General features: G+C 38.0%; 1 long non-coding RNA gene and 2 pseudogenes across 3 annotated transcripts in view; 2 read left to right on the top strand and 1 right to left on the bottom strand.

Moving 5' to 3' along the window:
• Positions 1-26909, top strand: part of LOC143669016 (uncharacterized) — a 556320-nt gene that overhangs the window by 68617 nt on the left and 460794 nt on the right. The gene's annotated exons all lie outside the window — the stretch shown is intronic.
• On the bottom strand, positions 20514-26635 carry LOC143669012 (non-selective voltage-gated ion channel VDAC1-like; annotated as a pseudogene).
• LOC143668702 (UPF0669 protein C6orf120 homolog) lies at positions 21552-25996 on the top strand (annotated as a pseudogene).

Here is a 26909-nt window from a genome sequence, read left to right as displayed (position 1 = left end):
CATCCACTAATCCAGTTTAACAACCATTCTTAACTAAATCACATCAACCAGGGAGATGATCTCATTACAGTTTCAAATATACAGTATTGAATAGGGATTCTTCTACCTTTATGAAATGGGATTTGTATTAAAACATGGCTTTTCTTAGGGGGCATACTTCCTTTCAAACCAGCACACCCACCATACAGCATACAAAAGAAAAAAAGACAGGGTTTGAAATAGGCATGACACTTAATCTGGATATATTAACTCCAGCTGATCATGAGTATTTATGTTTAACATATCAGGACTCTGGGGGGTTCAAAGATACAACTTTTCTCAAAAGAGATGTCATTTTGTTTTGGAACACAACATTGTGTAATATGATGTGTTATAAGAAGAGAATGTATTTGATGAATGTGGTAGTTAGATTTAGTTGTCAACTTGGCCAGGTGAAAGCACCTAGTTCTGTTGCTGTGGACATGAGCCAATGGTAGGTGAATCTCATCTGTTGCTAATTACATCCGCAGTCGGCTAGGAGGTGTGTCTGCTGCAGTGAGTGACGTTTAACTTAATTGGCTTGTGCTTAAATGAGAGAACGCAATGTAGCACAGTCTAGCAGCTCAGCATTCCTCATCACAGCACTTGCAGCTCAGCCCAGGCCTTTGGAGAAGTCACCCCGGGGAAAGTTGTTGGAACCCAGGGGCCTGGAGAGAAGACCAGCAGAGACCATCCTGTGCCTTCCACGTAAGAAAAGAGCCTCAGTGGAAAGTTAGCTGCCTTTCCTCTGAAGAACCAACAAAATAAATTCCCTTTTATTAAAAGCCAATCCGTCTCTGGTGTGTTGCATTCCGGCAGCTAGCAAACCAGAACAGAGTTGGTACCGGAGAGTGGGGTGCTGCTGCGGTTTGCAAATGCCAGATCTGTTGGAACTGTGTTTTGGATGGCTAAGGGGAAGACTTTGGAGGAACTGTGAAGAGATTGATGGAGAAGTCTTGGAGGGCTTGAAGAGACTGTTGGTGTAAATGAAACCACCGCCAATCTTGACAAAGGAGGACACAAAAGGGAGAGATTGGAGTTTGCAGAGTGAGAACCATGGAAGTTCGGGTCTGAAGCCAAGAAACCTCGGCCAGGAGAGTGGACCCACCTGTATGTGTGGAGAGGGTGAGTTTACCCTGAAGGGCGAGGATGAGTCTCCCCTCTCATTGCAGTGGAATAGTTGTGCAGCCTCGGGCCTTGGAAAAGGCGTAGCACGCTCCTTGGGGGACTGGGAGAGCCTGGCTGCCACCATGTGGAGGGGTTGAGCGTGCGCCCCAGAAATGGCAGAGAGCCCAGGGGGGGCCCTGATGCCTGGAGAGAGTGGAGCCCAGAGGTGGTCTCCTCGATGTTCCCCAAGGTTGATTTGGAAAGAGGCCGGCCACTGCATAGGCCCTTGGAAGGGGTGGGACTGCCACTTTCTACAGCCGAAGGATAAATGACTTTAGACTTGGAAATCCAATGGTGTTTGCCTGCAGATCTTCCTTCCAATTTCTCCCTATGGAAACTATCCTCCTTTGCATATTGGCACCGGACTTATTTTGAGATTCACAGGTCCACAACCAGAAGAGAATATTTTGCACCTGTTTAAGGTGATGTGAGTAGCTGCCAAGTTGACAAGGGGTGGACATGTGGTAGTTAGATTTAGTTGTCAACTTGGCCAGGTGAAAGCACCTAGTTCTGTTGCTGTGGACATGAGCCAATGGTAGGTGAATCTCATCTGTTGCTAATTACATCCGCAGTCGGCTAGGAGGTGTGTCTGCTGCAGTGAGTGACGTTTAACTTAATTGGCTTGTGCTTAAATGAGAGAACGCAATGTAGCACAGTCTAGCAGCTCAGCATTCCTCATCACAGCACTTGCAGCTCAGCCCAGGCCTTTGGAGAAGTCACCCCGGGGAAAGTTGTTGGAACCCAGGGGCCTGGAGAGAAGACCAGCAGAGACCATCCTGTGCCTTCCACGTAAGAAAAGAGCCTCAGTGGAAAGTTAGCTGCCTTTCCTCTGAAGAACCAACAAAATAAATTCCCTTTTATTAAAAGCCAATCCGTCTCTGGTGTGTTGCATTCCGGCAGCTAGCAAACCAGAACAATGAATATTAAAGAGTATGTGAAGATAGAGATTACTTATAACTTACATAGCAATAGTATGATTATTGTGCTATTGTTATGGAAAGGGAGGGAATTAGAAAGGAGGGAAAGGAATATCTTCTTACTTAGTAGGGTCATCCAAGAGTTTAAAGCAGGACTGATTTCAAGTCATTCATTTAGTCATTTATTTTATTTACCAAATTTTTATTATATATATATTATATATTATATATATATATATAATATGTGAGTACCTGCCCCATGTATACTTGCAAAGTAAAGAATTAGAATTGGTGTTGGATATGCAATATGTGTAAAATATGCTTGTTGCCCTTGAGGGGTTCCAAGTCTAATAAGGGAAGTGGGCATGTAACAATCACAATTTAATGAGGCCAAGTTGCAATAGTCCAGGGATCTGCTAAATATTTTGACTGCTAAACTAATGCTTCTACCTCTTACACACCTATAGAGACTCTTGTTCAAGGTTCAAGTGTAAACTTTAATTTTAAAATTAAATAGACTATTAAATTCAACTGTTAAAATAATTTTACCAGTCATTTTGCTTTATTGAAATTTAAAAGATATGCACTCTGCATTAGAAACTATTTTCTATATAATTTAAGCCTGAAATTAATTGACACTGTACATTGACAGCAGTTCAGTTAATCAAAGAAAATGTTTCAGTGCTATGATGACAGCTTCAAAAGAAAAACTGAGGTTTTGGGCTTATTTTAGAACTAAACCAAAATGTCATTCACTCCTTCAACATGTAATTACTGAGCACTTGCTATGGCCAAAACACTATGTTATACTCTTTGATGGATATATTTACCATATAATAGGGGAAATAAAATCTGCACTCCAGTAATGTTTTTACAGGGAGAAAGTAAGATGCACCATCAGGGAGGTCCAGATAAATATTATTATACTTCTGGATGGGGGAGATTGATTTCTAATTCATGTGGAATTGGCTGTGGATTAGCGATAGCTCATAATAATGACACATGAGTTGGGGCTTGAAGTACCTTATAATACATTATGTATGCATACTTTTACTAAACTGCGACACAGTAACAGTGTAGAGTAGAGCTTTAAAAATTTAACAGTGTGCACCACCCTGCAACCAGACAAAGAGCTAGACCATTGTATGCACTTAGTTTTAGCTTTTACATTTACAGTTGTGATTCGTCCTAAGTAATTTTTTTTGTAGGATATGAGGTAGGAATCAAGGATCATTTTTTCCCTTCTGGTTATTCAATTATTTAAGAACCATTTGTTGGAAACACTTTCCTCTCTGCATTGAATTATCTAGGCATATTTGCCAAAATTAATTGACTACGTGTATGTGAGCCTGTTTTTACATTCTGTTCTGTTCTTTCATGGTATCTTTTGATGAACAAAAATTCTTAATTTTAATAGATATTAAAATATATAGTCCCCTTCAGTTAGTGCTTATAGTAGTCCTGTTAATTAAATTTTTGCCTACTCCAAGATGGTGAAGATACTCTCATATATTTTCTTCTAAATGCTTTATTGTTTTACAGTTTACCTTTAGATCTATGGGCCTCACAGACAGGTGATTTTTGTGTATGATATAGAGTAAGAATGAAGTTACTTTTTCCATGGCTATCCAACTGATCCAGAACCATTTAAGAAAATTTTATCATTTCCCCACTGCAATACAGTAAGTGACCCTTTTGTCATAAATCACATGGCCTCAAGTATGTATTTCATTTTCTGAAATTTCTATTGTGTTTCTTGATCTGTTGCTCTATTTTTTTGACAAGCTATACTGTCTTAAGGTAACCTTGATATCTGGAGTAAGTCTTGATATCTGGAGTCTAAGTGATCCAGCTTTCTTCTTGTTTAGGATTGTTTTGGTTATTTTTGGCATTTTGCATTTCCATATAAATTTAAGAATCAATTTGTCAATTTCAATATACATGAACACATACACAATCTGCTGGGGATTTAATTCATCTATAGATAAATTTGAGGCACAGTATCATCTTTACAGCATTGAGCAATTCATGAATGTGGTATAACTCTCCAATTATTTTTGTTTTTTAACATTTCTCTCTCAATGTTTTGTACTTTTCGATGTAAAAGTCTTATGAATTTTCTGTTAGGTTTGTTCCTAGGTATTGGATTTTTAAAACACTGTTTGTAATAACTTTTTTGATGTGTTTGTCTGACTAAATTACAGTCCTCAGTTCTTCAAACACTAAATTAGGTGTTGCTATGAAAGTAATTTGGGTGGGCCACCATGGCTCAGCAGACAAAAATGCTCGCCTGCCATGCCAGAGGACCCAGGTTCGATTCCCGGTGCCTGCCCATGTTAAAAAAAAAAAAAAAAAAAAAAAAAACTGTTATGAAAGTAATTAAAAACTATAATCATTTGACTTTAAGTTGGGAACTTGTTTTGGTTTGCTAAAGCTGCCAGAATTCAATATACCAGATATGGATTGGATTATACAACGAGGATTTTTTAGGTTGCAAATGTACAGTTCTTAGTCCATGAGTATGTCTGAATCAGGGCATCAAGAAGGAGATGTCTTCTTAAGGAAGGGCTGCTGGCATCCAGGATTCCTCTGTTACATGGGAAAGTACATGACATTTGCTGGTCCTTCTCTCCTGTATTGTGGTTTCAAAATGGCTCTCTCAACTCTTATGGGTCCTTTTTGCTTCTCCTGTGGAGTTTGCTTTCTCTGAGCTCTCTCCAAAATGTCTCTGCCTTTTATCTCCTCATAACTGACTCCAGCAAAGGAATTAAGCCCCACATTGAATGGGCTGTGTTATATCTTCATGGAAACAGCCTAAGCAAAGGGTCCCACCCACAACAGGTCTGTGCCCACAAGGATGGAATAAAAGAGTATAGGCTTTTCTGGGCTTACATAAGATATTCAACCAGCACAGAAATTATCCTGGATAATCTAGGTGACCTGACTGAATCAATTAGAAGGTTTTAAAAGTAGGGTTGAAGCCCTGACAGAGACAAGAAATTCTATCTGGAAGACAGCTTTGGCCTATGCCCGTGGAGTTTTATTCTGTTCGTGATCTTTCCTTTCAAACTGCCTGCCCTACTGAAGTCAGACTAGCTTAGTCAGCTAATTTTTTTTCTGTAATTAATGTATCATCTATCTGCCTATCTGTCTAATCTATCCTTACTTTTCTGCTTCTTTTTGAACCCTGGCTGATAGGGGGTTGGGTGCTTGAAGTAATTCCAGAAGAACAGAATCCTTATAGATAAGTTGGTGCTGAGTTTTCTGGAATATGATTAGATTTAGAGACACTAATGACACTGTTTTCGGTGGTAAAGCAGTCTGTGGCATGATGTGGCAAAAGAGTTACTCAAATAATTGCTGTTGGATACTTCTTATCAAATACTTATAGAAGAAATTCCCCACTTGTTTATTGCTACTATGTAAAAATACAACTGATTATTTTATGTCATAGTCTCCTTATGATTTAGTTTAAATTGTCTTCTAATTTCCATTGCAATTTCTTCATTGACCATGGATTAATTAGAACTGTAGTTTTCAATTTTCAGGCAGTTGGGGATTTTCTCTTTATCTTTATGATATTGATTCTGGCTTAATTCTTCTATAGTCAAGGAACATGTTATGATATCAATCTTTTCAAATGTATTGATACTTAATCATTCAGCATGTCGTCAATTTTGACACGTTTTCCACGTGCATCCGAAGAGAACGCACATTCTGTCATTGTTGGGATCTGTATTCCATTGATGTCAGTTGGGTCAAGTTTGCTAATCATGCTGTTCAGATTGTATATATCCTCATTGACTTTTTTTAACATGGGCAGGCACCGGGAATCGAACCTGGGTCTCCGGCATGGCAGGTGAGAACTCTGCCACTGAGCCACTGTGGCCCACCCCTCATCGACTTTTTCTGTCTGCATTTTCCATCCATTTTTGGGAGGTGTATTAAAATCTCATCCTATGATTATAGATTTATATGCTTCTGTCTTTAGTTTTGTTAATAGTATTTTGAAGTTATAGTATTGATTGCATGCAAATTTAGAACTTCTCTCTTTTCTGTTGTATTCTTTTAGAATTATGAAATTTCCTTAATCTCTAGTAAAAAATTTTTTTTTGCATTTAAGTCCACTTTGGTATTTGTGTAGATCTGACTAGAGTTTTCAAGGCACATCTATATTCATCCTTTATTTTTAAAATTTATGTGTGCTTATATCTAAGGTGTGATGTTGTAAGCAGCATGTAGATGAATGTTTTTTCTTTAAATCAACTCTCACAATCTTCGCATTTTATTGAATATTTGCTTAATTTATATAAATGCCCTACCTGATATTTGAATTTATAAACACTATCTTACGATTTTTATTTGCATACTTTGTCTATTTATCCTATGTTTCCTCTTTCTTCTTTCCTATTTCTAGTCTTTTTATTGGCTTTCTTATAACTCCAATTTCTTTCTTTCTTCCATTTCCCCCCTACTAGCTTATTAGTTGTACATTCTTTCACTGGTTTGTAGAGATCAAAACATACATCCTTGTCTCCTTTGAGTCAATATAAATTATTATACTTAGAAATGCTAAGGCTTCTGAACATTTTAACTCCATTTATGCCTCCCACTTTTTAGGTATTGTCACATATTTAAATTCTAAATAAATTTGAATCACACATACATTATTGTTTTGAGTGGTCAATATTTACCCTGTATATCTCATAGTTAAAGAAAGCATATCTTGCTGAGAGCATTATCATGTTTCTATCCAGGGTTATTCCCCTACCACCGAAGGAACTCTTTTTGTTCTTCTTTCAGTGCAGTCTTCTGGTGACAAATTCTATTTTTGATTGTTTAGAAATGTATTTATTTCACCTTTTCTTCTTATATAATCTTTTTATTGAAATATAAATTCCATAAAGAAAAGTCTACACATTATAAATGTATGGTTCAATGAATACAGAGTGAACTTGTGTAACTTATACCAGATCAAAAAAATGTTACCAGAACTTCAGAAGTCACTTTCACTTTTGAAGGACACTTTCTCTGGTTGTAGAATTCTAGTTTGGCACTTACTTTCTTTTAGTACCTTTAAGATGTCATTCTGTTTTCTTCTGGATTCCACCTTTTCTAGTGAAAAATGAACCCTCGGTTTTATTGTTGCCCTTTTGAAGATGTTATTTCTTTTCCCCTCTTGTGGCTTTTAAAATTTCCTTTGGGATTTTTTTCTCCAGTAGTGTTACTATGATTTGTCTAGATGTGGTCTTAGTGTTTCAATAATGTGTGACTTGATATCTCTCCTCACTTTTTAAAAATTTTCAGCCATTATTTAAAATCTTCAGATATTGCCTCTGTCCCTTTCTTTTCAAATCTTCTGGGGCTCCTTTACATGTATGTTAGAATGTCTTTCTAACATGCTTTTCTGTATTTTCCATCCTTTTTGCTCTCCATTTTAGAGTATGGCTATTTACTACTTAACCTATCTTCCAGTTCATCAATCCTTTTTTATGCTGTATCCAATCTGCTGTTAAATATATTTGGGGTTTTAATTTTGATTGCTATATTTTTCCATTTTCTTTTTTAATAGACTCCAGCTCACTGGGGGAAATTCTCCACTCTGTTTGTCTATTTTCTTAAACATTTTTATAATGGTTATATTTTTAAAGTCAGTGACTTTTAAACCCGATATCTGTGTATTTTGTAGGTCTGTTTCTACAGTCTGTTTTTCTCATGGCCACATTTCTTTGTATGCCTGGCAATTTTTTATTGAATGTCAGCCATTGTAAATGAAAATTATGAAGACTGAATGATTTTAACTTTCTTCAAAGAGGGTTCGCCCTATCTTCTGTTAGTTGAAGTGGGGAAAGATCACTTTAATTCAATAAGGTATTCAGTCCCTTACAACTGTGTAACAGTCTGTGTAAAGTCATTCTCTCTATTCCTTGCTATCCTTGTAAGATGCTACCCTCCAGTAAGAAGCTAGGTGATAACTAGGGTTCTGCTCACTAGTGCTTGCTACTGGAAGATTTTCTGCCTTCCAGTGGCTCCCTGCTTGCCCAGGAAGCGTAGGAGTCTAGCATATGTCAGTGTACTGAGCTTACTCTCTTGTATCCCTTTTTTTTTTCTGGGACCTTGGCCACTGATTTCTGGCTGTCTTGACAGTCTTGATGTTCAGTTTCTGCCCCACTAACCCTGGGAGATTACTGAAAGCTCTACTGGTTCTCTGCCACTTAGCAGCAATCACCTGCCAGAATTGTGTCTATCAACTAAAACCAAAATCAGTATATGCTGTGAAAAGAAAAAGCAGGGTGTGGGCATATCTTCTGTAAATCCCTCCTCTCTGCAGTTTTGGCCATTCAGTCTTGGATGCCTCAGAGCTTTCAGGCAGATTTTATTTGCATTTTATATTTCTTTTCAAGTTATTCTCTATGAGAGGCTTGGCATAACACCATTACAGTTGGAAGTAGACAAAGCAGGGTATCTTGATGTGTGAAGATAGAGGGAGGACATGGCATGCAACGTAAATAATGTTGGCAAAGGTTCGAAGTAAAACAATTCTGGTATGATGAGAAGTTTATTTTATCTGGAATAAAGTGGGAAAAGAATCAGAAAGTTATGATGCAGGCTGTTCTTGGGAAGGCCTTGAAGACTGAGTTGTTTTAATTTTCTGTATTGTGTAACAAATAACCACAACTTTGAGGACTAAAACACACACATTTATTATCTCACAGTTTCAACTAACTGTTTTTTATTTCCTAAGCCAGTGCTGCCTAATAGAAATAAAATGCAAGCCACATACATAATTTTTAATGTTCTAGTAGGCATATTAAAAAAGTACACTTAAAAGCATGCCAATTTGGGCTAGCACAATTACAGTACTCAGAAACCACAGGTGGCTGGTGGCTACCATATTGGACAGTGCAGGTTTAAAATATGAGGTCACTTTTCTTACATAGAAATATATTTAATTGACTTATGGATTAAATTTTTCCTTAATAATTAAAACACTTTTTTCAAGCCTTTCATTTTTACTGTTTCATTGAAATGCATATGTCACATGTACTACATATAACAAAAAGAACTTTTTTAATAGAAAATATGGAGTAATCATTAATTCGTTCAACCGATATTTACTAAGAACCTGTCAAGCTTTATAAGAAATAGACTGTGCCATTAAAACACTTTAATCTAGTGTCACTCTAGTGCTGTTATATTTTGTAACCATTATACAAAGACTTAATATTACACCTTTCAGAAATTATGTTAATTTTATGTATAAAATATTTGCATCATTAAAATAGGATAAGAAACGCATACAGTAGTAATAGGAGAGGGAGGAAAAGGAAGAGCAGGAGGGGAAAAACAGTAGCATTTACAGAACATGTATTCTGCATGGGACACCAAGCCAAGAGCATATCTCTTTAAACCTTTAAAGTACATGGTAATTTTACCCCTGATTTCTGGATGTGAAACTGAGGCTCAGAAGTATTTCTCAAGGGTAGTCGATACTGAGTAATAGAGGCAGGATTCAAACCGAGATCTGTCTGACTAAGGTCTCTAACAGCTATGTCATGCTGCCTCCCCTCAGGACTTACTTAGATATAAAGTTTTAACATTTACATCCTATATGGTGCTATATGTCTAAAGCACCTTTCAAATGAGGTTTTTTTTTTCCTTTTGTGTTATTGTTGGAGTGAATATATGTTTTGGGGGTTGTTGGATGTGGCTGGAAGCAGAGAGATGGATCAGCGTTTTCTGATGGCATTTGGAATATTCGGTTGTATTCAAACCTTCATCTACTCTTTTCTCTGTGGCTTGTTTTCACTCTTCTGATGACCACATTAATCTCATGTTCAAGATTTAAAAGCCAAAGAGAATGCATGCAAAAGCAATTTGTTTGCTGTTTACAGCAGCCTCATATGCATGTGTCCTTTTTTCTTGGACAGAAGAACGAGCCCAGTAGCTCAGGTAGATGGGATTTCCTTGGTCGGCACAGAGAGAAGCCTTTTGCATAGATTTGCAGGACTTTTAATTGTTACAGAGACTGAAAGTATGGGCTAGCCGAGTGTAGCTCATGTGCCTCTGCAGCCCTAACATCCAAGGAAACCAGGAGCCTAGCAGAGCCCTGGCCCCCTCTTGAGGCAAATCCACCAGGCAGTGCAGACCTGTGAGATACCAGGCCCAAGCAGCCAGGCACAAAGCCTCATCCCCTGGGAACTGTTTTTGCCAACTTTTTCTAATTCCAAAGGCAGTGGTACGGAGAATCTGTTAGGAAAAGAACAGCCTAAAAAAAGAAACAGAGCAAAAAATAGCAGAAATTGGGGGTTCAGGGGCAGCGAGACAGTGGCTCAGTGGCAGAATTCTTGCCTGCCATGCCAGAGACCCAGGTCAATTCCCAGTGCCTGCCCATGCAAAAAAAAAAAAAAAAAAAAAAAAAAAAAAAAAAAAAATGGGGGTTCAACACTCAAAACTAAACTTAATGTGTGGTGACAGAGGGAGAGTCAACAAAGCAGCCAATAGGGCCAGAAAGAGAGACTGCAGTGCTGCTTCTGCTTTTCTCTATAGAAAAGGGAAGATTTTTGGCTCTTTAATACATCTCAGACAAAAACTTGTGGTATTTTCCCAGGAGAAACATTTAATGAATTAATGTGCATTTATGCTGACCTTGGAATTTGCAGAAGGCTGAGGAGGGTATTTGTATTTTCATGTCTCACCATAATGTAATAAGATGGAGTTGTTATTCTCATTTTTCAGACAAGTTGACTGAATCCAGTGACATGTCTCAGGGATGGTGTTCTAGTTTGCTAGCTGCTGGAATGCAATATACCAGAAACGAATGGCTTTTAAAAAGGGGAATTTAATAAGTTGCTAGTTTACAGTTCTAAGACTGAGAAAATGTCCCAATTACAACAAGTCTATAGAAATGTCCAATCAAAGGCATCCAGGGAAAGATACCTTGGTTCAAGAAGGTCGATGGAGTTCAGGGTTTCTCTCTCAAGTGAGAAGGCACATGGTGAACACAGTCATGGTTTCTCTCTCAGATGGAAGGGCACATGGCGAGCATGGCGTCATCTGCTAGCTTTCTCTCCTGGCTTCCTGTTTCATGAAGCTCCCCGGGAGGCATTTTCCTTCTTCATCTCCAAAAGTCGCTGGCTGGTGGACTCTGCTTCTCATGGCTACATTGTTCTGCGCTGCTCTCTCTGAATCTCCATTCTCCAAAATGTTTCCTCTTTTATAGGACTCCAGTAAACCAATCAAGACCCACCCGAATGGATGGAGACACATCTCCCCTAATCCAGTTTAACAACCACTCTTGATTGGGTTACATCTCCAGGGAGATGATCTAATTACAGATTCAAACATATAGTATTGAATAGGGATTATTCTGCCATTACAAAATGGGATTTTTGATTAAAACATGGCTTTTGTAGGGGACATACATCCTTTCAAACCAACACAGATGTTGAGAGATACATCTTTTGAGTATTTCTCAAGTACTAGCTTGAAGAAATGACACATAAAACATTTCTAAAGTATGTTTTTGGGTGTTCCTTCACTGATTATCAGATAACATCTTGAGGTGGATGTTATGGTAATTGTGCCGAGATGAGGATTCTGAGGCTCAGACAGGTAAATGACTAGCACCACAGTTCAGCCACCAAACCCAGAAAACTTGGCGCACACCTGGCCTGTGGCCCAGCCAGTGCTGAGCTACCTAGAGCTGCTACTTTTACCTTCTCGCCTTTGCACCGTCTCTCTGGCTTGGAATACACACCTTAAAACCAAGTCCTGAGATAGTTAAGGCTTCACCAGAAGTTTGGAGATCCCTCCCCACCTCAGCCGAGCAATCTCCCGGCTTCTGGGAGAAGAAGGCTCAAGGTCACTGCAGCTGGAGCTGGGGCTGTGCCTCGGCTGGCACCTGTGGGACTTGTGACTACCTGCAGCTGCTGGAAGAGGGGCCTGTAGGATGCCCACCTGCTCAGAAAAGGATTCTCTCCCCTGGTGGGAAGGGAAGAGATGTTTTGCGAATAGCACATTTTTGGTTGGTGTGCCGTATAGATTCACCAGGTGAAAGGAACCCAGACCTTTATGCCTGTCATTTCTCCGGTTGAGAGAGGCTCTTTCTTTCCTTTTGTTTTCAGAGGCATCTGCTAAATTCTCTGTCCTTAAAGGAAAAGGTCTTTTTGCTTTACCAATAGGCTACTGAGAGGTAATAATAATCACTATCATTGATTGAGTGCTTACCATGAGAGGAAGTTCTTTATTTACATCCCCCATTAACACCTCTGAGGTCATTTGGAAATTACTGAAGAGGAAGATAAGGCAGGGTGAGGTGGACTGAGGTGCCTTAATATACCCACTTAGTAACAAGCCGGAGCAGGACCTGGGCATGCCAGGTGGAAGTGGGCATGTTGAGCACCTCTTAATTCCACTTACTTTTAGCCAGAGAAGGAAGGAAGGGTCAGTTAATGTTGTACTTTGAAACTGGTTTTTGCCCTACTAGAGATGCCACTACAGAACTTTCCCAGTGAACAAGCTGAGTCCTGCTTTCCTTATATTAATTACCTGTGCAATCAGACTTGCACTTTAATATTGCCTCACACCCGAGACTCGCCCAGGGTTATATGATGTAGACTGCTCCTGAGGCTAGGAAAATTCTTTTTAAGTGTTAATGCTTGATGGGCTTTAGCTCCAAGCCACTTAACCACCTACAGTGCACCTAGCACCACTTGGATCCCAAGAAAATTAAGATAAATTAAAGCTGGCTCCTATCTTCAGAGAGCTTATATCCTTTGGTTGAAACGTTACTTTTAAGTGAAGCAATTACACCTGCGACGCTACTATGTCCCAATGAATACTTAGAATAAATAATGCAATAATGGACAATTATGAATAATTTGAAAAGATGTGCCATATAATATGAAAGCAATGGTTAGTCAGAAAAACGATAGGTTCCTGCATAGATTAATTTTAGCAGAAGTCAAACCAAAGAGATAGGAATTGAGAAGGACCATAAAGGATGGTAGGATGTGAATAGTTCCAAGGAGTAATTGATAAAGGTTTGTCCCCTGGTACTAACAACTTTGTCTGAAAGACTTGATTTGCTTCATGAGAGGTACTTTTTAAATGTATGGGCAGACTGCCACTTAATAATTTAAATCTTTATTATATGGACTTAGGCAGAGGTAGTCAGGAGGAGCTAGCCATAATATTTAATAATTCTAGATAAAGTCGGATGAAAAATACTATTTTTTTAACTTTTTTTATTGTATAGTGTAACATATATATAAAAGCAAAGAAATAAAAAAGCAATAGTTTTCAAAGCACTCTTCAACAAGTGGTTACAGGACAGATCCCAGAGTTTGTCGTAGGCTACCATATGATCCTCTCATATTTTTCCTCCTAGCTGCCCCAGAAGATAGGAGGTTAGAAGGCTTACATATTTTTTCATCATCAAGATCAACTTTTTTCCCCTTCTTTTTGTGAAAAATAACATAATACAAAAAAACTATAAATTTCAAAGCACAACACTACAATTAGTTGTAGAATATATTTCAGACTTTAACATGGGTTACAATTTTGCAATTTTGGTTTTTACTTCTAGCTGCTCCAGAATACTGGAGGCTAAAGGAGATATCAATTTAATGATTCAGCATTCACATTCATTTCTTAAATCCTATCTTCTATGTATAACTCCACCATCAACTTTGATCTTTCCATACATCTCTTTAGGGTTGTTTGGGCTATGGCAATTCTAAATCTTTCATATTGGTAGGGTCTGGCACTAATACAGGGTGGGGAGATGGAACTATCTGATGTTCTGGAGAGGCTGGGCTAGGTTTTAGTACTTACCTGGACCAGGGACCCATCTGGAGTTTGTAGGTTTCAGGAAAGTTACTCTAGTGCATGGAACCCTTGTGAAATCTTATATATTGCCCTAGGTGTTCTTTAGGATTGGCTGGAATGGTCCTGGTTGGGGATTGGCAAGTTATGATAGGTAGCAAGGTCTACCTGAAGCTTGCGTAAGAGCAACCTCCAGAGTAGCCTCTCGACTCTATATGAACTCTCTCTGTCACTGATACTTTATTAATTACACTTCTTTTCCCCATTTTGGTCAGGGTGGAATTGTTGATCCCACAGTGCCAGGTCTGGATTCATCCCTGGGAATCATCTCTCACATTGCCAGGAAGACTTGCACCCCTGGATGTCATGTCCCATGTAGGGGGGAGGACAGCGGTTTCACTTGCAGAGTTGGGCTTAGAGAGACTGAGACCACATCTGAGCAACAACAGAGGTCCTCCAGAAGTAACTCTTAGGCATACCTATAGGTAGTCTAAGCTTCAGAGAGCTTATATCTGCTACCTACATAAGCTTCACAAGAGTAAGCCTCATGATCAAGGGCATGGCCTATTGATTTGGGTGTCCCTAAAGTTTGACACAGTATCAGGGGATTCTCTGATGGTAAGGTTTAATAGTCCCATATTCTTTCTCCCTCAGGGGACTTTGCCAATACTTTTTTATTATCTGCTTAAAATACTCGAGGACATTTCCAGGCCTTACAATAATCCACACAGGATTAAAGGATCTATTTCTTATTCTGTGCTCCCTGTGTTTCAGTTGTTCAAATAAGCATATGGATAGGTTGAATTAGATTGTGCACTATAGAAAATTTCAGTTCTAGATCAAATAAATCTTTCTTCCATTGGTCTCAAAGAAGATGTGTGGTTCTAAAATATACACACTGTCTTCCTTACCCCTATGTTCTGAATTACTTTAACCCCAACCTGATTGATTTCATTCTTATCTGTAAATATCAGGTTAAATATATAAAACGGTCTCTCAAAATCCAGAAGTATCAATCACCCCTGTGAACTTAATGTGTCTGCTCTAAAAGCTTACAATCTAAGCCCCTGTTTTCTTATAAGCATTTTCTAAACGTGGCCATACCATTGTTGTTTTTTTGTTTCTGGCTTTTTTTGTCTCACCAAATACCCCACATGTTCATTCACATCATTGCATGCCTCACGACTTTCTTCCTTTTTGTAGCAGGACAATCTTTGTTCATAAGTATACGCCATCATTCGCCAATCTGCTTCTCTGTCAGTGCATCCTTCAGCCACCTGCATTCATCAGGCATCATGTAGAGGGCCCAAAGTCCATGGTCCATCAACGTTTTCAATTTTAGAAATGTTATTGTTCCCAAGAGACATAAAAACACCCTCACCAAATAGGAAATCTCAACCTCCTCTTAACTCTTATCCCTCCCCCCATTATTTACCTCTGCTGTTGCTGTGGTAGTACTAATGGTTTCCTTGTGATCATAGCTCATAGCATGCAATAGCAGTTTTCCCTTGTACCCTGGACTTAAACGTTCTTTATACAAGAATCATATCTTTGAAGTAACTCTCATGAGAACTAATTCATATTTCTAGTATGAATCAGTGGGACACGTAGGCCTATGCAACCCCTTTCAATCTTGTTCATCTTCAATATGGTAATATTACTTCTAGACCCACTAGAAAATCACCTTCGCTCCTATCTATTCCCTTACATTGGAGTTCAACCTCATTAGCTAACAGTTCACCCATCTCTAGTTTTTATGTTTCTCTAATAATATTCTGTATTATAAGCCTCTAATTTTACCTTTCTGCTGGCCATAAAGGTGGAGTCATACAGTATCTATCCTTTTGTGTCTGGCTAATTTCGCTCAGCATTATGTCCTCAAGGCTCATCCATCTTGTCATGTGCTTCAGGACGTCATTTTGTCTTACTGCTGCATAATATTCCATCATTACCACATTTTATTGATCCACACATCTGTTGATGGTCATTTGGTTTGTTTCCATCTTTTGGTGATTGTAAATACTGCTGCTACGAACATCGGTGTGCAAATGTCTATTTGTGTCTTTGCTTTCAGCTCTTCTGGGTATATACCAAGTAGTGCTATTGCTGGGTTATAGGGCAACTTGATATTTAGTTTCCTAAGGAACCACCAAACAGTCTTCCGTAGTGGCTGCACAATTATACATTCCCACTAGCAGTGCATAAGTGTTCCAGCTTCTCCACATCCTCTCCAACATTTGTATAGTTTCCTGTTTGTTTAGTAGCAGCCATTCTTATAGGTGTGAGGTGATATCTCATTGTAGTCTTGATCTGCATTTCCCTTATAGCCAGTGAAAATGAGCATCTCTTCATGTTCTTTTGAGCCATCTGTATTTGCTCTTCAGAAAAATGCCTATTCATATCTTTAGCCCTATACTATTTCTTATATATAAATATTCCCTGTATTAATACTAAACATTAATTCTTAGACCAGTTATTGGTGTATTCTAAGAATTCACCAAATATTCGACTTTATTACTATCCCTTTGAGGGTGCAATTGCTTGTGATTCAAGGAGTGATTTAAATGAATATGTTATATAATGCATAATGTTCTGTGATTGAGTTGAATCCTATGTAGTATACTTTTCATTGCAAAAACATTTAAAATTTTCCGTTTTGTATTTTTGTCAGTAAAGAAAGAGGATCTTTAGAGAAATGCATAACGTTATAGACTGGCTCAATAACTATACCCCTCAGGTATTTCAAATCTGGAAATTACTTCACAAATCCATATATTTTTAAAAGAACAGATATCCTTTTTAGTAATTTAAAAATGTTTTCTAGGTACTTGCTTATATTCAAAGTCTGTTATCTTGCACGAACATTCCGTAAAACGTGCACTAAGCATTTTTCTTATATTTTGGTTGTCAGTATGAAATGTACTTTCCTACAGTTTCAGTTTTCTTTGTGAGCTTTTCAACACATTTCATATGCTTTGATAACAGATAATGTCTTGTTCTGCAATTACTTTGAAGAAAGTGATTTCTATGGTTTTGTACCTTTAACTCATATTAAAAATACACTAAAAAGCTTGTGGTCACAGGGAACTATCTTTATGTCAAACTGAATGTAGCATTTGAAGAAGCCATTTAAGATGAGAAAGGTTCCATTCCTGAGTACCACTGATGTTAAGTAGTTGAATTACCTGTCCAGGTAGCACTCCCAACCGTTGTGGTCTTGCTCAGATGATTTGCATTTTGTTGAAGCTGAGCTATTTGTAGGGGAAATCCTTACTTTCAAAGTGAGGAAACATTTTAAAAAATTCCTTCAATAGTGGAAAAAAAAAAAAAAAACCTGAGCTAAATACGTAGACGTGAAGCAGATTGCCTATCATGATAAACTTGCTAGCAGTCCCTGTCCTGCATGTTATTTTTCGTCCGTTTCTGCATAGTTAAAGCCAGTGTTATAAAAGTAGTAAAGTAGTACAGTCTCATAAAAATTAGGAAATTATAGGTGAAAAAGCAAAAACCAAAAAACAACCCATTCATGAACAATTACTGTCAACATTTTAATATGTTTTTTAACATGTGATTTCCTATGCATATTTTAAAAAATTGAGGTATGTACATAACATTTTGTATCCTTTTAAAATACTTACTGTTATTGTATTTTCCATCTGTTACTTTTTTTTTTGACCTGACAACAGTACCTGCTTACAAATATGTGTCCTAGATTTTAGCCCACAGAGTATACTCACATTTCATTTTCTTTTAACTACAGACTTGTCATAGATCAGTGACCCATGTATAGAAAATGTTTTATATTTATCTGCTTGAAGACATTGCTACATACTTCAAACATTCACTTGCTGTTCCTTTATTTTATTTGTATGTGTCCATAACAACTTATTGCATTAATCAATTTGTTTGCTATAAGAAGTAAAACACCAGAGAAAATTGTTTCTTGGTGTCACTTCTGCTCACTTGTTTTGAAGGGGGCCTAGTAAGCACAAAACTTAAAGCATTTTTCCTAGGACTGGACATCAGTTGGGACAACAGTCTCTCTTATGGAAGAAGTCATACTTATGTCCACAAACTAACGTAAATTATATAGCCTTAACATCAAAACTCAAGGAAGAATTTTACGTTTTTCTGATTACGATAAGAAAAAATAAGAGGTTCTGTAAAAAGAAAGTTTTTAGCTTAATATATTGGTAGGTGACTTTTTCTGTGTTGGGGCTGATATGCTCTTTGGTTAATTTCATCTGATTTAAAGTCAAGAGTCTGGACGTCTTTACCTGAATTTGAACCATGGCAACGAGGAGGCATATGGTTGTGCAAATGTAGTATGGGGCTGATTGCAACCTTCTGTAATTGTTGGCCAGCTTTATTGAGGTTAATTTACATCCAATAAAATTCAAAAGTATGTAATTTTGTGAGTTTTGACGACCGTCTTCAGTCCTGTAACCATCCTCACAATCATGATAGGGAACACTTCCATCATCTCTAAAAGTTGCTTTTGGCCTCTGCAGTTAGTCTCTCTCTCTCTCTCTCTCTCTCTCTTAAACATAATCCACTTTTATCTCTATGGTTTGGCTTTTCTAGAATTTTATGTAACTGAAATCATGTAATCATTTGTGTCTGGCTTCTTTCATTTAACATAAGGCTTCTGAGATCATTGTGTTGCTGCGTGTATGAGTTGTTCACTCCTTTCTGTTCATTGTATGGATGTACCACTATTAGTTCATCCTTCCATTAGTTCAGGGGTATATGAATTCTTTCTACTTTTTGACTAATATGAATATTATTTTAAAAAGCAGCTATGAGCATAACTATAAATCTTTGTATGGCTCTCTATTTTCACTTCTCTTAGGTAGACACTTAGCAGAGAAATTTCTGGGCCATATAGTATGTAGATACTAAAATTTATAAAGAGCTGCCTATTTCTTTTCCAAACTGGTGGTTGCATTTTACAGTCTTACCAGCAATGTATGATGGTTTAGTTACCTCATACTTACCAACATTTGGTATTGTCAGTTTTTATTTTTAATATATATAATCATTCTGGTGAGTATCTAGTTCTTGTAACTAATATTTTTCCTATAACTACTGATGTTCAGAATCTTTTCAGGTGCTTATTTGTTATTCCTATATCTTCTTTAAAATACTTTGCCCTTTTATTGGTTTGTTTGCTTTTCTTAAAAACTTATAGGAATTTGCAATTATTCTGCCGACCAATACGGTATCAGATATGTTTTGTAAACATTTCTTTCAATCTGCAGCTTCCCTTTGCATTTTCTTAACAGTATCTTTTGAAGAGCAAAAATTCAGCAGAAGTTTTAAATTTTGAGTGTCCATTCAATCTATTCGTTCTTTTTGGGTCCAAAGATTTTCTCCTATACTTTCTTCTAGAAGCTTCAATAGTTTTAAGTTTTATATTTGGTTCTATAATCCATTTTTTAGTTAATTTTTAGATATAGTATATGTAAATGTCATTTAATTTTTTTGACAATGGATATCAAATTTTTCCAGCACCATTTCTTGAAAAGATTTTCCTTTCCCCATTGAATTTCTCTAGCACATTCGTTGAAAAACAATTGGTCACATATGTGTAGGTCTATTTCTGGACTCTTTAACCTCTCCATTTATTTGGAGACACCGTAGAACAATGTCTTACTACAGCTTTTTAAAAAGTATTGAAATCAGGTTATGTTAATCCTTTGATTTTTTTTTTAAGTTTCGATATTTTATTCAAGTTTTGTTTTAAGTGATGTTAATTACAGCATTTGAAAGGGATGGTCTAAATTCCATAGAAAATGAAAGATTCTAAAATATATGCATTAAACAGTTAAAAAATAAATTGAATGGTGAGACTACAACCAAAGTCCAATTTAGATTCTTAGTGATGTCACCATGTGGTTACAGTCCCAGAGTCTCTTCCCAGCTTGCAGCTGGAGCTCATGGAAGTTATTTCATACTCTGGTGCAAGGGACAAAGCCACAACACCAGAGGGAACTAAGTCCTGAATTATTGACTGTATCACATCCACCGTCTTTTCCCCAAAATGGCACAAAAGAAACGGTTACTATGCTCCGCAGATAGAGTACTTTCAGTGTAAAGGAAGTGATGGACCGGGGTGGAAAAAGGTCATAAAGATCTGTCTAGAGAAGTCTCTTTGAGGTGAGTTTGTATGTACCATCAGACAACCGAGCATCTCCATAACTGGGGTTAGGAAACCTAGGTTCAATTCTCAGGAAGTCACAATTTCATTCATTAACTCAATAGGAATTTACAGAGTGCCTACACATTGTCAGCTCCCACTTGAAGTCATTTCTAGATAAAAAAGAAACCTGACATCTCTAGAGGGACCACTAAGTTCCTCCCAAAGTCTATAGCCTAAAGGGCCTTTTTTTTTTTTGTAATTGAATTTCTTCTGTACCTCTGAAAAAGTAACACTTTAAAGCTGTTATCTTTATCCTGGAGGTCTAACATGATATTTAGCTATACTTGTATCCCAAACATACATCATTAAAAGGTACACTAAATTCTGAATGCAGCTATGCTGCAAAATAGTTTAAAATTAAATGACTGTACAACATTCATTTATGCTTGAAATTTCAGCCCTAGACCAAGCTTGAGGCCACAAGCTTTGACGTCCTTGCCATCCAGCAGAGCTGACAGTATCAGTTTGATATCTGGCTTTAGGGTCTGAGTGTATCCTAAACCTATCAGGCAGGAATTGTTCATTTTAGCAGAGAAGCATGCATCAGGGTTGATCTGATACTTGGCTGCTGTTCCAAAACGAGTGTTACTATTTCCTACTGTCCAGGTGAGATTGACAGCAGTCTCCAAATTGTTGTTCACCTTCTGGTAAATGGAGCCACCAAACTCTGTCCTGTCATTCACGTTAGCACGAAGCTGGAATTCCTCAGTCTTGAAGCCAACTGCCAAATTGCCCTGTGTCACTCAGGACTTTGAAGTCTCAAAAGTCATCTGGTAGCCAGCCAGCCAGCCCTAATAACCCAGCACCAGAGCACCTCAGATTGAAGATTTGTGTGCTACCACTAAATTTTAGAATTTATTTTAGAATTTATTTCCCAGTATTAAGTGAGAGGAATGAATCAAAGGTCAGCTTCAGTCCACCTGCGAGCTGAGCGCCCACGGTAATCTCAGTGCCTAGTGTGTTTTGCCAGTGTTTCATTTCTCTGTAAATGTCAGGCCATATTCAGTCTATCTGTACGTGAATTCCAGACTGTCCGTCACTTTGGTAGTCTCAGCGTTGGCTGAGCCTGAGCTTGTTAATTCCGGTCCATTCACAGATTTCGTTTTCAAATCAAGTTTATTTAGCTAAATCCGTAGCCCATGGTGAAGACATCCCTGGCAGATTTCCCAAGATCAACCTCTACATGTGTAAGAGTTGCAGCCATTTTCTGCTCCGAGGTGGTGGCAGTGGTGGGCTCAGCCGTGGCTACGTCGGGCTCTAACTTTGCCCTCCTGCAAAGCTGTTTTTGGTTATGGTGGGCCCTTTGCATTTTCATATGAATTTTAGAATCAGTCTGTGAATTTCTTCAAAAAAAGGGATTTTGCCCAGCATATAAAAAGACATTTTATTGAGAGCTGGTGCTGTTATGGCTCCGTACCATGGGGGATAGTGAATATTTGTAGATGAGGAAGTTATTTGACTGAGCACTCACCAGTTACAGCAGCTCCCAGGAAGAGAGCTCTTCTGCTACTTCTAGCATCTCAAGCTATCTATAATCCTTAGTGAATTGCTTTGAAGAGGAGGAAGTTCCAGAAGAATGGATCCCTCTGCATAATGTTCAGAGTCACATAGGAGCGGGGAATGATAGCTGTTTGAGATTAAATCATGAGGGAAAGATGATTCAGATGCAGAGCTTAAAGGGTGATGCAGACCTATATGCATCTCCTTAGCCCCTTCCATCCACGTTTTGATGGATTGGAATTAGGGTCTGTTACTTGTGGCCAGAATATTGTTTTTATGCCAGCACACTTCCAACGCCCTGTAGAAAGAGATAACCCATGGACAGCCATTTCACCATGAGAGTGAATTTGAAATGAAAGTATATTATGACAGAGCAATTGAACCATTACCATTTGGTGAGGATGCTTTTTCTTCAAATGGTACAGATACAAATAAGAAGCATGCTATGTTCTAGAAGATGCATCTCAAGATGAGGAATCCATTCTTTGGACGATATTAGTTGGTATTTTGAAACTGGTACTTGAATTTTTTTTTTTTAATTATTATCCATTCAACACACTGTGGAGTATAATACCCTTAATCTATGATGATGATTGCGGTTTGATTTGAACCTTGCTACTTTTAACTATCTGAGTTTCTGGATACCTATTTTAGTTGGGGGATGAAAAATAAAGCCAGACACAGTTTTGTTATCACAGTTACCCCAAAATAGAGAAAGCAGCAAGCATGCTATTTGTTGTTTTCAAGATCAACCTTCCTAGAAAAGGAATAGGCACAATAAAATGTTTAAACTCTACTTTGAATAGTTTGTCAGATGACTAAAAAAGAAAGGTTATCCAAGTAATTTAGGTTTATATAAAATAAATCAAAATAGGGCAACCTTTTGTGCAGATATACAGATCACTATAAAGGTCAATAACTTCATAATTTTACTTTAGTTAAAGATTCTAAATGATGTTAAAATGTGTATTTTAGTTTCCAAGGGTGCTAAAGTCAAGTCTGAAAAGGTAATGTAAGTAATTTATCTATACTTCTGTTAGCTTAGACTAAAACTCCATGCCTATAGCCCAAGTAGGGATGAGCTCTTCTGCTTTTTACTCCTGTGCTGTGGCCAGCTGCCAGTGACAATTATAAATCCAGCTGCACCAAATCTTATCAGGCCATTTGTACTTTTATCACCTTCGGCTACCGTTTAAATAGAATTTTTTAAGTAAACTTCATTGTGCTGTCTATGGTGGGCCAGAAACAACAATACAAAATAGAGAGTTTCATGAAAATGATAGTAACTTTTCAGACTAATGGAGTTAAGTATTTCAAAGCAAGTTGCTAAATATTTCTGGTGAAGTTTTGGAGATAGTTAAAGCACTAGGAGAGAAGAATCTTTTGGAGGATGACCATTTATCTACCTGGAATTAGTTTCAAGGGAAGAGTAGCTTATAATAGAAATAACTTGCAGATTATAAGCACATAGTTCATTTCAAAATGTTTTATTGGCATAAAACTGAGAATGTTGTAAGTAAACTGGCACCAGATATTTTGCTCAAAAAAAAGAGAAATTTTATCCAGCATACATAGAGAACTTTCAATGTATAATATATATATTTATTGCAAGCAGTAGGCACTGGATGGAAGTGGGATACCTCTCTTTAATGCTTATCCTACATTACTTCAGCACTTCTGTCTGATGTAGCTCTAAATTATTTGTACTAATAAAGGTGCCCACTAAATTAGAAGTCCTACAATATTTTACACAATTCTTAAAAGATTTAGATATATAAATACTGTTTTGTTGCTCAGTCCTAGATCCTGAAAACAACCTATCATGTCAGGCCATAAGGCAATCAGGATCCTGGTGTGTCACATTAAAAATGGGCTGGATCTTTTTTATCAGAAGCAAAGTCCAAATTCTACTAATCAGTGCTGCAACCAGAAGTCAAAGACTTCTTTCTTGCACATGATGTGGAAAGAACAGCAGCTCCAACACACCTGCAGCACACAAAATGGGCTTTAACTATTTAGGACAGTGTTACAATATCCTGGCCTTCATGGTGACAGCTGTGGTCCTCTCTAAACTGAACCCTTTGCTTCTCATCACAGTCATATTGTTCCAGAGTTTAGATACAATTTTTAATCCCCCTTCCTTTGTGCTTCTCTCTTGTTGGATTCTTTTGCAGCAGATAGAAGCAACTAATTTTTTGAGATTTCATCCCATGTTCTGTTTAGAATGCATTTTTATGCAAATGTCATATTTGTGGTTCCACCGTTGACAACTACAAGGCACTTAACTTCAAGCGCCTGAAATAGGATGCCCAAGGTAATGCATTCCACATTCCAGCATCTCATTTGATGAGGAATGCATTCCCCAGAATCCTGATGATAGCCTACTATATTCCTGTCAAAATGAACTTATTAAAAATACATTGGTTCTAAATAAAATCTCGTATTGATTTTTCATTTGTTTTACTTATGGAAAACTTTACACCTGTGCTCAATCTTCTTATAAGACACTGTGTTCCCAGACAGATTTAAGTTCAATGATTAGTAAAGCTCTTCTCTGTGTATGGGAGAGAGAATACTAGCTCATCAGCATGCACCCCTGTTATAGTGAACTTTCAGAAAATCAAAGAGGAGAGTGGCTTTGGAAAGCAATTGATATTCTCACACAAGTTGGAGTTGATATGCAAATACATAAACACCAACGTTTCCATTCTGAGCAAGCTATATAGAATCATACCAGCAGGGGTTTGATACTGTATTTCTTCTGTTTTAGCTCTGTTGTCATTTCAGAAGCTGTGAAGCTAAGAATCTTTAAGAGATGCATTAAGGGATTCAAATAGCCCAGCAGAGAACTGTGCAGCAATTAGCAATCATACAAAAAGTAAACAATAGAGTATGTAACAATACAAGGGGGTATTATAAAATGCATTTGAAAATTTGGGGTGGTGTCACTTTAGTATGTCTCTTTGTTACTCGCTATTATGATATAGTGCTTAAGGATTTTTTAGATAGTGTGTAAGTTGGGCTGCTAATTAGGCAACAGTTTTTGTGATTAAGTAACCTCTGTCTTATTTCAGTATCTCTTCAGGGGCCTGATGCACATCAGGCTCTTTTAATTTTTTTTTTTTTTTAGTTAAGTCTTCATCTTAGTGTATCTCATTAAAATTTAAGTACATAAAACTCTCATTATATGTAGCTCTCCTTGTAGGCAGATCTCTGTATGGGATCTTAGAATAGGTGAAAAACAACCAGCAGTGAGTCAAGTAGGCATTGTGTCTTCATTGCACTAAGACAGAAATAGTTCTGTCAGATCCTGCCTGGGCCCCTGATGGGTTTCTGCACATCTTCTTGGCCTGTCCCCTAGTGTAGATTACAGGTTACCTGGGACTGGAGGTGATGGTGGTGGTGAGAATGGAAAATGGAAAGTTATTGCTTAATAGGTACAGAGTTTCTTTTTGAGGTGATGGAGAAGTTTTGGTAATGGGTGGTGATGAGCGCAGGACAACATTGGAACTGTAATTAAGACCACCAAATTATACACTTAAAAATGGTTCAAATGGGAAATTTTATGTGGTAATATAAAATTTTAGTTTTATATCACCACAATTAAAAAAAAAAAGCCACAGCAGGGGAAGCCCCCCCCAGTAGTTCCCCTGGACTCCTCCTCAGCCCCAACTCATGGACATCCTTGTGCCCCAAATGTCTTCAAATCCAGGGAGTGGATCTGGTTTCAGGTCCCAGCTCCCAGTCAGCTTCCTCACTTAACCTGCTCATCTAGTTCAAGGCAAAGCAAGTGCCCCCAAATCTGGCTCCCTGTCTATGCTCATCCCATTAAATTATAATTTTTGTTGCCTAAGCAAAAACCCACCCAGGATTTCACCTTAGTGCCCATATATAGCTGCCTTTTAAACTTTTGACAGAATCCTTTGGCCCTGATGATGTAGTAAAATGAGTTTTGTCTTCTCGCCTTAGGAAATAAGTTGTGGAGCTTGGGTGGCAAGTGATGGTCTGTTCATTAGAGGGTACGCTTCAGGCAGGCATGATTCGTTTGACTAGATTGATCTCAGTTTAGGAAACAGTGCCCTGGGTTTTGACTGGTGATCTTTAAACTGGCCAGTCCAGGAGTTGCAAGGTTACAGGACCTTTTAAAAGCCAGAAAATGAGGGAGTGGCTAAGGAAGTAAGAGAAAACTCACTTAGTATGCCTTTCTTTTATTAGGGGGCATAAATCTTAAAGTAAAATAATTAGTACAATGTTGGGTGCATGGGTGCAGCCCCTTAAGACGTTCTCTTTTAAGGTCATTGACCTGATCAGGATCACGTGGCCACCCCTAAATCTGAGGGAGGCTGGAAAGGAAGGCTCCTGATTTTCGCATCTACTGTGGGAAGCAAGCAAGAGAAAGGAGGATTGCAAACAGCCCACAGCAAATGCCCTTCTCATTTCTCTGTTTATTCCGCCTTCAGAACAGACCCTCCACTTCTAGCTCATTTAATCATTGGTTTTTCCTACCTCACTCCCTTATATGGTTGATTATCTTTTATTCTTGTGTGCTTTTTGTTCCTTAGTATCACTCCATAACTGATAGGATAAAGCCCAGATCAAAGCATCTGAGACTATTTATGTGTGGCCTTGCCCACCTTTCCAGCCGAATACTTTCATTCCCCTAAGGGACATTAGTGTTTCATCCATCACATGGATTCTCTCATTTTCTAAAAGCAGCAGACTGTCTTATCCCCAAGTACACAGATAGCTGCCTCTACTACATGGTTAGCTGCTTACTCATTCATCAAGATCATCTGATCAACCACTATTCTGGGAAGCTTTCCCAAAGGCCATCCTTCCAATGAGCACTGATCACGCTGCATCATACTATTTGTTTATGTAACTGTCTGTTCGTACACTCAAGGAATTCTTGGTGTAGTGGGACAGACAGACATGGGAACAGGGTGTGGTACAGGGTGAGCATTCACGAAGAAGGCTATGAACGACTTGGGGGAAGAACCATCTTGTGTTATTTCCTGGTTTTCCCCACAACAGCCTAGCACAGTTATTAGCACAAGGTAGAGTTATTCGATCAAAAGAATGAGTTGTTTAATCAAATGGAAACACAGAACATTTTTTTTAACTTTATAGTATCTATTGAGATCAGTTCTGTGGTTTCCCATCGCTGTGGTGGTTATACAAGATCAATGCCCTGTGCAATATAGGAAATATGGTGTACCTTCTCCTACTGTCCTCTCCTGAGCATGCGTCTCTCTGAGTAGGTTTGACTTACTTAT

This window comes from Tamandua tetradactyla, chromosome 25 (assembly GCF_023851605.1).
Source record: "Tamandua tetradactyla isolate mTamTet1 chromosome 25, mTamTet1.pri, whole genome shotgun sequence".
Taxonomy (NCBI): Eukaryota; Metazoa; Chordata; class Mammalia; order Pilosa; family Myrmecophagidae; genus Tamandua; species Tamandua tetradactyla.
This window is presented reverse-complemented; position numbering and strand designations above follow the sequence as displayed.